The 13,390-nt window shown below is 36.6% G+C and overlaps 1 long non-coding RNA gene across 1 annotated transcript in view; it reads left to right on the top strand.

Moving 5' to 3' along the window:
• The first annotated feature begins 3,007 nt into the window (after positions 1–3,007).
• LOC149749924 (uncharacterized) overlaps positions 3,008–13,390 on the top strand; it is a 121,018-nt gene continuing 110,635 nt past the window's right edge. The window contains exon 1 of the long non-coding RNA XR_016392875.1: positions 3,008–12,975. This is a non-coding gene — a long non-coding RNA (uncharacterized LOC149749924). The remainder of the gene's footprint in view (positions 12,976–13,390) is intronic.

Here is a 13,390-nt window from a genome sequence, read left to right as displayed (position 1 = left end):
TTAAGAGTATAGAAATTATTTCAAGCATTTATTTTTACCACAGTGGCATGAAGCTAGAAATCAACCACAGAAAAGTAAATGAGAAAACAAAACAAAATGATTACATGGAAACTAAACAACATGCTACTAAAAGACCAAAGGGCCAACGATGAAACCAAAGACTAAATTTCACAATACCTTGAGATAAATGACAGTGAATACACAACCATACAAAAATTTACGGAATGCAGCAAACGCAGTTCTTAGATGGATGTTCATAGTGATACAGGTCTTCCTCAGAAAACAAGCAAAATCTCAAATAAACAACCTAACCTACCTCCTAAAATAATTAGAAAAAGAAGAACAAACAAAACTTAAATTTAGCAGAAAGAAGGAAATAATAAAAATCAGAGGAAATAAAAGATATTTAAAAACAATAGAAAAAGAAATCAATAAAACCAATAGCTGTTTCTTTGAAAGGGTAAACAAAATTGACCAACTTCTGGGCAGGCTCACCAAGAAGAAAAGATAAATAATCCAAATAAACAAAATAAAAAATGAAAAAGGAGAAACAGTAACCAATACCACAGAACTACACAAACCATAAGAGAATACTATGAACAATTGTATGCCAACAATTGGAGAGCCTTGAAGAAATGGACAAAATTCTAAACATTTACAGTCCACCAAAACTGAATCAGGAAGAAATAGATTATTTGAACAGACTGATCACTCACATATATACACACATATATGTATATATGTGTCTCTATATAAACACACAGAGTATATATGTAATTATATATATACATGTATACATATGCACATAATATTTTGAGCTATTTTAGGGTAAGTTACACATGTATAATAGTTTGACCCTTTATCGCTAAATATGTCAGTGTGTGTTTCCTAAGAATAGGGTTATCCTCTTACATTTTCACATCATAGTACAGTTATCAACTTTAAAAATTTACATGAATATAATCCTTTAATCTACAGTGCATCTTTCAATTTTGTCAGTTTCTTAATAATGTCTTTATAGAATAACCCCGACCAACTCCTCCAGGAGGCAGTCAACTGGGTCTGTGACTAAGCTCCAGTTAAAACTCTAGAAACCAAAGCTTAGGTGAGCTTTCCTGAATGCAAATTCTTCATGTCTATTAGCACACGTCATTGATGAGAGGAGTTAACACTGTCCATGACTTCACCAGGAAAGGACAGCTGGATGATCCGTGTTTGGAGACCTTCTAAAGTCTACCAATTGCATTTTTTCCTTTGTCTGATTTTAATTGGTAATCTTTCATTGTATTTTCACTATCTGGAGTCCTGGCTCTATATAATACATGATGTTCTCCACTTATAAATTTCAAAGGTTCAGCCCCTGACGTTGAATGCAAAATACTACAATCAGATTTTGATCTGATTTTTAGAGGAAATCTATGATTAGAAAAAAGTTAAAGATTTCTTCTGTAAATCATCTTCTGGCACATTGCTTTAAATTTTTAACATTATTCTATACAAGTCTGTATGGATGTTCAGAGTGGACAGCTCATCTGTGCAATAGGATGTTTTATTCTAGATCAAAGAACAATTACCACTCTTAGTATGTGAGATATTTTAATGGTTATATTTAAACAGTTCCTTTTCTTTAAAGTTTTTGTTGTCTATTCAAAATCATCAGTGAACTCAAATGCCAATCAACAGGGGCTTGGTTGAATCAATAATGCTGTATCTGCAAAGTAGAATACTATGTAACTATTAAAAGAGATAAATCTACCTGGCTTAACATAGAAAAATCCCCAAGATGGATTGTCAAATAAGAAAGCAAGCTATGAGGGATTTTAGAGTAGATACACAATTTAGTTGAGAAAATAAGTATGTGTTTACATATGTACCTGTGTATGTACAGACAAAGTTTGGAAGGATATACCCTATTTTATTAAAACAGTTACCTCTTAGAAATAAATGTAAATAGATTTTTAAAAATTTATACATTTAATTACTGATTGAAATTTTCATTAGGAGCTTGTATCACTTTTATATGTAACATTGAAAGAAAAAAATGACATATACCATGAGCGTTTGTAACTATATAAGCAAGTCTAAAGTTAATATTCAAAGCTCCTCATAATTTAGCCTCTGCTGATATTTCCACCATTACTGTTCACTTTGTTAGGATCAGTTGCAGTTTGCTTCTGGTTTACTGACTCTGTTTTGGCCAAAGCAATCTCCCTTTTCCTGAATATGCCTCATGTGAGTGTATAGTAATGTCTCTGAACACCTCCATTCACAGGGAGGAATCCTGGCCTCCTTTACATGCTAGCATGTGTTCTTCCATCATGTTTTCACATACCTAACACTCCTGCCTACCGATACCAAGAGCAGAATTGTCTGAAATACAGGGATTGTGTACCACTGCCATTGTTTTCTCCAAATCCCTGTGCAACCTGTAATTTACATAATTTATTTAGATTGCCCCATATTTTCTTTTTTTTTCACATGTTTATTGGAGTATAAATGCTTTACAATGTTGTGTTAGTTTCTGCTGTACAACAAAGTGAATCAGCTATATGTATACATATATCCCCATATCCCCTCCGTCTTGAGCCTCCCTCCCACCCTCCCTATCCCACCCCTCTAGGTCGTCACAAAGCACCAAGCTGACCTCCTTGTGCTATGCAGCAGCTTCCTACTAGCCATCCATTTTACGTTTGGTAGTGTATATATGTCAGTGCTACTCTTTCACTTCATCCCAGCATCGCCTGCCCCCTCCCCTGTGCCCTCAAATCCGTTCTCTACGTCTACATCTTTATTCCTGCCCTGCCACTAGGTTCATCAGTACGGCTTTTTAAAATTCCATATACATGTGTTAGCGTACGGTATTTGTTTTTCTCTTTCTGACTTGCTTCACTCTGCATGACGGATTCTAGGTCCATCCACCTCACTACAAATAACTCAATTTCATTCCTTTTTATGGTGGATTAATAGTCCATGTATATATATATATGTGTCACATCTTCTTTATCCATTCATCTGTTGATGGACACTTAGGTTGCTTCCATATCCTCACTATTGTAAATAGAGCTGCAATGAACATTTTGGTACATGACTCTTTTTGAATTATGGTTTTCTCAGGGTATATACCCAGTAGTGGGATTGCTGGGTTGTATGGTAAAAAAAGAAAAAAATCAAAAAAAAATTTGTGAAAGCAATGGTAACCACAATGAACAGCAAGATGATAAACATGAAAATTTAAAAGAGGACATCAAACTCATAAAATGTTGGGGAGGAGAGTAAGAAAATGTAGGGGTTTTTTTCAGAATGTGTTGGAGCCTATATGACTATCAGTCTAAAGCAAGTAGATATAGCAAGGGGTTAACATTTTTGAAAAACAGTGTAGCCACAAATCAAAAACATGTAATAGGTGCACAGAAACCAAAAAAAACACAAACATAATACAAAAGGAAGGCATCAAAGTACAAAAGAAAAAAGAAACAAAGAAATACAGAATCAACTGGAAAGCAAGGTTTAAAATGGCAATAAATACATATCTATCAATAATCACCTTAGATGTCAATGGACTAAGCATTCCAATCAAAAGACATAGGGTAACAGATTGCATTAAAAAAAATAAGAGCCTACAATAGTCTCCCTACAAGAGATCCACTTTAGGTCAAAGATCACACATAGATTGAAAGTGAGGGGATGGAAAAAGATACTTCATGCAAATGGAAACGATAAATTGGGGGTTGAAATACTCATATGATACAAAATAAACTTCGAAACAAAGGCCATTAAGAAAGAAAAAGAAGGACACTATATAGTGATAAAAGGATCAGTACAAGAAGAGGATATTACACTTGTCAACATATATATATATATGTACCCAATATAGGAGCACCCAAATACATAAAACAAATACTAACTGATATAAAGGGAGAAATTGATGGAAATACAATAATAGTAGGAGACTTTAACACCCCACTCACATCAGTGGCAGAACTTCTAGACAGAAAATCAATATGGCAACAGAGATCCTAAATGATGCAATAGAACAATTAGACTTAACTGATATTTTTGGAACATTACATCCAAAAAAAAGCAGAATACACATTGTTTTCAAGTGCACATGGAACATTTTCTAGGACTGACCACATACTAGGGCACAGAAAAAACCTCAGCCAATTTAAGAGTATAGAAATTATTTCAAGCATTTTTTTTACCACAGTGACATGAAGCTAGAAATCAACCACAGAAAAGTAAATGAGAAAACAAAACAAAATGATTACATGGAAACTAAACAACATGCTACTAAAAGACCAAAGGGCCAACGATGAAACCAAAGACTAAATTTCACAATACCTTGAGATAAATGACAGTGAATACACAACCATACAAAAATTTACGGAATGCAGCAAACGCAGTTCTTAGATGGATGTTCATAGTGATACAGGTCTTCCTCAGAAAACAAGCAAAATCTCAAATAAACAACCTAACCTACCTCCTAAAATAATTAGAAAAAGAAGAACAAACAAAACTTAAATTTAGCAGAAAGAAGGAAATAATAAAAATCAGAGGAAATAAAAGATATTTAAAAACAATAGAAAAAGAAATCAATAAAACCAATAGCTGTTTCTTTGAAAGGGTAAACAAAATTGACCAACTTCTGGGCAGGCTCACCAAGAAGAAAAGATAAATAATCCAAATAAACAAAATAAAAAATGAAAAAGGAGAAACAATAACCAATACCACAGAACTACATAAACCATAGGAGAATACTATGAACAATTGTATGCCAACAATTGGAGAGCCTTGAAGAAATGGACAAAATTCTAAACATTTACAGTCCACCAAAACTGAATCAGGAAGAAATAGATTATTTGAACAGACTGATCACTCACATATATACACACATATATGTATATATGCGTCTCTATATAAACACACAGAGTATATATGTAATTATATATATACATGTATACATATGCACATAATATTTTGAGCTATTTTAGGGTAAGTTACACATGTATAATAGTTTGACCCTTTATCGCTAAATATGTCAGTGTGTGTTTCCTAAGAATAGGGTTATCCTCTTACATTTTCACATCATAGTACAGTTATCAACTTTATAAATTTACATGAATATAATCCTTTAATCTACAGTGCATCTTTCAATTTTGTCAGTTTCTTAATAATGTCTTTATAGAATAACCCCGACCAACTCCTCCAGAAGGCAGTCAACTGGGTCTGTGACTAAGCTCCAGTTAAAACTCTAGAAACCAAAGCTTAGGTGAGCTTTCCTGAATGCAAATTCTTCATGTCTATTAGCACACGTCATTGATGAGAGGAGTTAACACTGTCCATGACTTCACCAGGAAAGGACAGCTGGATGATCCGTGTTTGGAGACCTTCTAAAGTCTACCAATTGCATTTTTTCCTTTGTCTGATTTTAATTGGTATTCTTTCATTGTAATAGGCTATAGCCATGAGTATAATAGCTTTCAGTGATATTTGTCCGTTTTTCTAGAAAATTATCGAACTTGCGGGTGGTCTTGGGGATCTCTGAACTTGTAATTTGTGTCAAAAGTGAGGGTGATTAGGGAAATGCCCAGACTATTTAGATGGTGTCAGAAGAAAGGGCGGTATTGTGGACAGTTCTCTAGCATCACAGTATTACATTGACCTGCCCCCGCCCCCTGCCCCAGCTATCAGAAGTGCCCTGTGGTACCTCAGACACCTGGAAAAGGTCACCAAACTTAAGTTTGCTTACACTGAAATTGCCTTTACTGCGTGGGTTCTGTAATTTAATCTCAAACAAAAGATTGCTCTCAAAACACAAGCCTATTTCTTTTGTTCTGAGGGTATTTTAATAGTTGTCTCCAAAAGATGTGAGGACATGTACCATATGACCTGCTCTACTAGATAGCCTAATGACAGTTTGGGGAGAAAGCTTTCTGGGTGCAGCTCTTATTACCTCATTGCTGACTTTATGAGTTAGCGGGAGGTAAGGAAGAGCAATTCGATAGGATAAGACATGCTGGGTTTAAACCAATTTCTACCCCCCAAAACACCTTTGGAGACTTTTCATGCTATAATATAGCACATACTTGAGAAATAGTTAATATTTTTCCATAGTGAATCTTGCTAGTGAGGGAGGGAAATACTACTAAAAGGAATAGCAGTCTAAAAATTGATTCAAACAAATGTGCCATTAGAAGCATGCAGTTAAAGTAGTGAGTAAAGATGTGATGCTTTATTTCTTACAATTCTTTCTATGAACATCCATACTTTAGGACCCATAAAAAGGATCAATGGATGTTCTTTCTTTTTTATTAAATTTGTAAGTCATTGGAAAATATACAGGCCCACACTTCTTTGCTCATATCCCGTTCATCTGTGAGAGAGGGTGAAAATAATGGCTCAAAATGTTTCCCATCTTTGTCAGAGTCATATATCCTATTGATTGCTTGTTTCCAACAAATGGTGATGAGCCATAAACTCTAAAGCCCTCCATGCCCCATCTCCTTAACATTCTCCTCATAACAACCAGAATCAGGTCCATTCTATCTGCTTTTGTGATTTTAATCATTAGTTTGTAACTTTAATACCATCCATTTTGCTATCAACACGGTATGTAAGGGTTTTTTTGGATGAAGAAAAATGAACATTTTGCATTTTAAAATTGCATTTAATAATTTAGAACCACCATGGGTTTCTGTTCTTAGAAACTGCAACCAGATCTCATATCAGCAGATTTGATTATTGAAAGCACAGAGTAAAAGTTGCATTATAATGTATAAAAATGCTGATGAAGAGCAATGGAGTGCTGTGTGGTACAGCTTTGATTTACAGATCAACTAGGGTGGCCAGTTATTGATCATTACCTGTGAATTGATACCCTGAGATCAGTGAAATGGTTTCTTTTCAGCTTGTCTCAATTTACACTTCCTTCAAAGAATGCAGGTTTTGTTTGTAGGACTGTCTTTGTTTGACTTCCCTGAAACCTAATGGTTCACAGTACTTGTTAGAAGAGGATTCTATTGCATCTTGATATTTTAGGGAAATAAAAGTGTCTCCTTGGAAGGAAAGTCTTTCCATTCAGTGTAGTAGTATTACCCCTTTGTATCAGATTCTTGTAGGGTCCTGGTTCTTTTCATATGAATTTGCCTTAATCATGTAACTACATTTCCCACTTTTCTTGACCAAGTGACATTAGAGGTATTCTTTTCTTTCCTTCCTTCCTTCCTTCCTTCCTTCCTTCCTTCCTTCCTTCCTTCCTCCCTCCCTCCCTCCCTCCCTCCCTTCTTTCTTTCTTTCTTTCTTTCTTTCTTTCTTTCTTTCTTTCTTTCTTTCTTTTTCTTTCTTTCTTTCTTTCTTTCCCTTTCTTCCTCCCTCCCTTCCTTCCTCCTTCCCTCCCTCCCTTCCTCCCACCCTTCCTTCCTTTTCCTGTCTCTCTGTCTTTCTTTCTATCTTCTTTCTGATGTGAAAAAGTTGTCAAGTGACAATTAAAACCATCATTATTTCACCCCAAATCAGAACCTTGAAACCACTTTTAAGTATACACTCCCCTTTACTCTTCTTGTGCAATTAGTTATCAAGCTGTATTGATAGTTTTCCTTGATATCTCATCAGTCTTTTCCCCCTTATTCTAATTGTTGCTACCATAATTAAGCACTTGCAATAATCAGCTATTTTCACTATCTGGAGTCCTGGCTCTATATAATACATGATGTTCTCCACTTACAAATTTCAAAGGTTCAGCCCCTGACGTTGAATGCAAAATACTACAATCAGATTTTGATCTGATTTTTAGAGGAAATCTATGATTAGAAAAAAGTTAAAGATTTCTTCTGTAAATCATCTTCTGGCACATTGCTTTAAATTTTTAACATTATTCTATACAAGTCTGTATGGATGTTCAGAGTGGACAGCTCATCTGTGCAATAGGATGTTTTATTCTAGATCAAAGAACAATTACCACTCTTAGTATGTGAGATATTTTAATGGTTATATTTAAACAGTTCCTTTTCTTTAAAGTTTTTGTTGTCTATTCAAAATCATCAGTGAACTCAAATGCCAATCAACAGGGGCTTGGTTGAATCAATAATGCTGTATCTGCAAAGTAGAATACTATGTAACTATTAAAAGAGATAAATCTACCTGGCTTAACATAGAAAAATCCCCAAGATGGATTGTCAAATAAGAAAGCAAGCTATAAGGGATTTTAGAGTAGATACACAATTTACTTGAGAAAATAAGTATGTGTTTACATATGTACATGTGTATGTACAGACAAAGTTTGGAAGGATATACCCTATTTTATTAGAACAGTTACCTCTTAGAAATAAATGTAAATAGATTTTTAAAAATTTATACATTTAATTACTGATTGAAATTTTCATTAGGAGCTTGTATCACTTTTATATGCAACATTGAAAGAAAAAAATGACATATACCCTGAGCGTTTGTAACTATATAAGCAAGTCTAAAGTTAATATTCAAAGCTCCTCATAATTTAGCCTCTGCTGATATTTCCACCATTACTGTTCACTTTGTTAGGATCAGTTGCAGTTTGCTTCTGGTTTACTGACTCTGTTTTGGCCAAAGCAATCTCCCTTTTCCTGAATATGCCTCATGTGAGTGTATAGTAATGTCTCTGAACACCTCCATTCACAGGGAGGAATCCTGGCCTCCTTTACATGCTAGCATGTGTTCTTCCATCATGTTTTCACATACCTAACACTCCTGCCTACCGATACCAAGAGCAGAATTGTCTGAAATACAGGGATTGTGTACCACTGCCATTGTTTTCTCCAAATCCCTGTGCAACCTGTAATTTACATAATTTATTTAGATTGCCCCATATTTTCTTTTTTTTTCACATGTTTATTGGAGTATAAATGCTTTACAATGTTGTGTTAGTTTCTGCTGTACAACAAAGTGAATCAGCTATATGTATACATATATCCCCATATCCCCTCCGTCTTGAGCCTCCCTCCCACCCTCCCTATCCCACCCCTCTAGGTCGTCACAAAGCACAAAGCTGACCTCCTTGTGCTATGCAGCAGCTTCCTACTAGCCATCCATTTTACGTTTGGTAGTGTATATATGTCAGTGCTACTCTTTCACTTCATCCCAGCATCGCCTGCCCCCTCCCCTGTGCCCTCAAATCCGTTCTCTACGTCTACATCTTTATTCCTGCCCTGCCACTAGGTTCATCAGTACGGCTTTTTAAAATTCCATATACATGTGTTAGCGTACGGTATTTGTTTTTCTCTTTCTGACTTGCTTCACTCTGCATGACGGATTCTAGGTCCATCCACCTCACTACAAATAACTCAATTTCATTCCTTTTTATGGTGGATTAATAGTCCATGTATATATATATGTGTCACATCTTCTTTATCCATTCATCTGTTGATGGACACTTAGGTTGTTTCCATATCCTCACTATTGTAAATAGAGCTGCAATGAACATTTTGGTACATGACTCTTTTTGAATTATGGTTTTCTCAGGGTATATACCCAGTAGTGGGATTGCTGGGTTGTATGGTAGTTCTATTTTTAGTTTTTTAAGGAACCTCCATACTGTTCTCCACAGTGGCTGTATCAATTTACATTCCCACCAACAGTACAAGAGGATTCCCTTTTCTGCACACCCTCTCCAGCATTTATTGTTTGTAGATTTTTTGATGATGGCCATTCTGACCAGTGTGATGTGATACCTCCTTGTGGTTTTGATTTGCATTTCTCTAATGATTAGTGATGTTGAGCATCCTTTCATGTGTTTGTTGTCAATCTGTATATCTTCTTTGGAGAAATGTCTATTTAGGTCTTCTGCCTATTTTTGGATTGGGTTGCTTATTTTTTTGATATTGAGCTGCATGAGTTGTTTGTATGATTTGGAGATTAATCCTTTGTCAGTTGCTTCATTTGCAAATATTTTCTCCCATTCTGAGGGTTGTCTTTTCGTCTTGTTTATGTTTTCCTTTGCTGTGCAAAAGCTTTGAAGTTTCATTAGGTCCCATTGGTTTATTTTCGTTTTTATTTCCATTTCTCTAGGAGGTGGGTCAAAAGGGATCTTGCTGTGATTTATGTCATAGAGTGTTCTGCCTATGTTTTCCTCTACGAGTTTGATGGTGTCTGGTCTTACACTTAGGTCTTTAATCCATTTTGAGTTTATTTTTGTGTATGGTTTTAGGGAGTGTTCTAATTTCATTCATTTACATGTAGGTTGTTTATTTGAGATGTTTCTTGTTTTTTAAGGTAGGGTTGTATTGATAGAAACTTCGCTCTTAGAACTGATTTTGCTGCATCCCATAGGTTTTTGTGTCATCATGTTTTCATTGTCATTTGTTTCAAGGTATTTTTTTATTTCCTCTTTGATTTCTTCAGTGATATCTTGGTTATTTAGTAGTGTATTGTTTAGCGTCCATGTGTCTGTATTTTTTGCACATTTTTTCCTGCAATTGATATTTAGTCTCATAGCGTTGTAGCTGGAAAAGATACTTGATACAATTTGAATGTTCTTAAATTTACCAAGGCTCGATTTGTGACCCAAGATATGATCTATCCTGGAGAATGTTCCATGAGCACTTGAGAAGAATGTTTATTCTCTTGTTTTTGAATGGAATGTCCTATAAATATCAATTAGGTCCATCTTGTTTAATGTATCATTTAAAGCTTGTGTTTCGTTATTTATTTTCATTTTGGATGATCTGTCCATTGGTGAAAGTGGAGTGTTAAAGTCCCCTCCTATGATTGTGTTACTGTCGATTTCCCCTTTTATGGCTGTTAGTATTTGCTTTATGTATTGAGGTGCTCCTTTGTTGGGTGCATAAATATTTACAATTGTTATATATTTTACTTGGGTTGATCCCTTGATCATCATGTAGTGTCCTTCTTTGTCTCTTGTCTTTGTTTTAAAGTCTCTTTTGTCTGATATGAGAATTGCTACTCCAGCTTTCTTTTGATTTCCATTTGCATGGAATATCTTTTTCCATTCCCTCACTTTCAGTCAGTATGTGTCCCTAGGTCTGAAGTGGGTCTCTTGTAGACAGCATAAATATGGGTCTTGTTTTTGTATCCATTCAGCCAGTCTGTGTCTTTTTGTTGGAGCATTTAATCCATTTACATTTATGGTAATTATTGATATGTATGTTCCTATTACCATTTTCTTAATTGTTTTGGGTTTATTATTGTAGGCCTTTTCCTTCTCTTGTGTTTCCTGCCTAGAGAAGTTCCTTTATCATTTGTTGTAAAGCTGGTTTGATGGTGCTAAATTCTCTTAGCTTTTGCATGTCTGTAAAGGTTTTAATTTCTCTGTCAAATCTGAATGAGATCCTTGCTGGGTAGAGTTATGTTGGTTGTAGGTTTTTCCCTTTCATCACTTTAAATATGTCCTGCCATTCGCTTCTGGCTTGCAGAGTTTCTGCTGAAAGATCAGCTGTTAACCTTATGGGGATTCCCTTGTGTGATATTTGTTGCTTTTCCATTACTGCTTTTAATATTTTTCTTTGTATTTAATTTTTGATAGTTTGATTAATATGTGTCTTGGTGTGTTTCTCTTTGGGTTTTTCCTGTATGGAACTCTCTGCACTTCCTGGACTTGATTGACTATTTCCTTTCCCTTGTTAGGGAAGTTTTTGACTCTAATCTCTTCAAATATTTTCTCAGACCCTTTCTTTTTCTCTTTTTCTTCTGCGACCACTATAATTCGAATGTTGGTGTGTTTAAGGTTGTCCCAGAAGTCTCTGAGACTGTTCTCAGTTCTTTTCATTTTTTTTTCTTTATTCTTCTCCCTGGCAGTTGTTTTCACCATTTTATCTTCCAGCTCATTCATCCATTCTTCTGCCTCAGTTATTCTGCTATTGATTCCTTCTATAGTATTTTTAATATCAGTTATTACATTGTTCATCACTGTTTGTTTGCTCTTCAGTTCCTTTAGATCCTTGTTAAATGTTTGTGTTTTTCTCCATTCTGTTTCTGAGATTTTGGATCATCTTTACTGTCCTTACTCTGAATTCCTTTTCAGGTAGGTTGCATATTTTGTCTTTATTTATTTGGTCTTGCAGGATTTTACCTTGCTCCTTCATCTGTAACATAATTTTTGTTGTTTCATTTTTTTTTTGATGGGAGGGGCTGTATTCCTGTCTTACTGGTTGTTTGGCCTGAGGCTTCCTTCAATGGAGTTTGCAGGAAGTTAGGTAGAGCCGGACCTTGGTGCCGAGATGAGGACCTCCAGGAGGCCTCACCTCAATTAATATTTCCTGGCATCTGAGGTTCTTTGTTAGTCCAGCAGCTTGGACTTGGTGCTCCCACCACAGGAGCTCGGGCCTGACCTCTGGCCTGGGAACCAAGAACCTGCAAGCTGCATAGCATCATTAAAAAAAAAGAATAAAAAAGAATAAAAGGAGCAGTACAATAACAAAGAATAAATATAAAATTAGAACAATAAAAAATGTATTAGGAAAAATAAAAATATAATTGAAACAACTGCAACTGCAACAAGGGAAAACAAAACCACACCAGAAACAAGAAAAAAAAGTGGTGGGGGGGAACAACCCAAAAGGAGCAGAACAATAACAAAGTATAGAGAATAAAATAAAATTAGAAAAATAAAAGGTTTATTAGAAAAAAATAATTATATTAATGAATTATCAAGAAGAAGGTAAAACAGCACCCCAACCTAAAAGAAGAGAAAAGGAAAAAAAACAAAAAAGGCCTTGGCTCTTGGGGGTGGAGTTTAGGTGGGGGGGTGGAACTTAGGCAGGGGCAGGGTTTAGGGTTGGGCAAGGCCTAGCCAGGGTGGTGACGTTTGAGTGTCGGGCGGGGCCTAGACTCAGGACCCACACAGCCAGAAAAGGCCTTGGGTGTGGGCACTAGGCTGGGCAACATTCAAGTGTGTGGTGGGGCCTCTGCCTAGGACCTACACGGAATGGGAGAGGCAGCACATCCAAAGGGGTTCTCTGGAGTGTGGATTTCGGGAGTTTGGAGGTAGGGCCATGGGTGAGGGTGTGTGTGCGGGGTTTAGGCCCAGGGTGTTTGGAGGGGGTCTCAGAAGGGGTCTCCGGGTGTAGAGGTGGGGCCCTGGGTGGGGGTGTAGGGGCAGGGCTTGGGCTCTACCTGGTAGGAGGGAGGCTCCCAGGGCAGAGGATTAGGCCTGGGAGCCCAACAGGCTCCCCGGTGCCTAAGTGGGCAGCGAAAGCGCTGGCCGTGTTCCTTTCTGTTCCTCCACGCCCTCCCCCATGGTCTCCCCCAGGGTCTCCACAGTCGCCGCTGGACCCTAACTGTGGGCTGGTCCCACTGAGTGTAGGAACTCCTACCCCCACCCATTTGCCCCTCAGGGGTGCAGGTCCCAGAGGTCTGGCCTTTACTTTTGATCCCCCTTTCCTCCCTCCCACTCCCTCAG

Source organism: Delphinapterus leucas, chromosome 3 (genome assembly GCF_059928025.1).
Source record: "Delphinapterus leucas isolate spDelLeu-1000000601 "Yukka" chromosome 3, BTC_Dleu_Yukka2, whole genome shotgun sequence".
NCBI classification, from domain to species: Eukaryota; Metazoa; Chordata; class Mammalia; order Artiodactyla; family Monodontidae; genus Delphinapterus; species Delphinapterus leucas.
Note: the sequence above shows the minus strand (reverse complement) of the source record. Positions and strands in the feature narration are given on the sequence as shown.